The sequence below is a fragment of the Oppia nitens genome, unplaced genomic scaffold, assembly GCF_028296485.1.
Source record: "Oppia nitens isolate AA-2021 unplaced genomic scaffold, nextdenovo-longstitch-racon4-pilon3 scaffold9_pilon_pilon_pilon, whole genome shotgun sequence".
NCBI classification, from domain to species: Eukaryota; Metazoa; Arthropoda; class Arachnida; order Sarcoptiformes; family Oppiidae; genus Oppia; species Oppia nitens.
Window position 1 is genome coordinate 305,442 of NW_026533253.1, and position 937 is coordinate 306,378.

Consider the following 937-nt stretch of genomic DNA (forward strand, 5'->3'; position numbering starts at 1 on the left):
GAGAGAGAGAGAGAGAGAGACAATCAAATGATTATCAACCGATACGGATGTTCATCGAGAGTCCTATCAATCTTTACCAGCGATTAAAGCGGACCAATGCTCCCGAAGAAGCACTGGAAGCACGATTTCGCTGTGGGCTTCTGGGTGTGGGCTCTGGTATCTTACATGAGAGGTGGCTTTTCACTCAACTAAAAAAAACTAAACTATGTTTGGTATGATATTATTAAATGAAAGCATTTACTAAAAAAATAATGTATTTTTAACATCTAAATCCGTTTACATTTTCATCTCATTTAACTTTCTAATAATAACAATACTAGAACTACTACTACTACTGTTATATGCAATTTAATCATATATAATAAAATTTGTTTATTTTTTAGATCAATTTGTTGTTAAGTTATGTTCATTTTACTAGTAATTTCATAATACTAATTATTATTCAATGTCTAGTAATATTAATTAAGATCCTTGTACTGTATATTACAGATACTGTGTGTATGTATGTGTGAAAGAGAGAAAGAAAGAAAGAGAGAGAGAGAGAGAGAGAGAGAGAATTGTGAGAAATAAATAATTTTTTAAATAAATGAATTTCAGTGTAACTAAAATAATAAGCGTTTTGTATTATATAATTAAAATTATTAATTTAGTCCCGAATAAAGCTATGTATATCACAAAACAAAATATTTTTTTATAATTTTAGTAACCAATAAATAATAAATACATTAAAATAATTTATAATATAGATATTAATAATGTTATTTGGATAAAGTACTATTTATATTAGAAATAAAAAATTACATTTTTTTAGTTTATTTATTTTTAAATTATTTTATTGAAAAATATTAAAGTGTAGTAAAATATTTTGTCCAAAAACTAATAATTATTTTTAAATTTTTTTGTTGTTGTTATAAATATTTAATGAAAATATTAAATA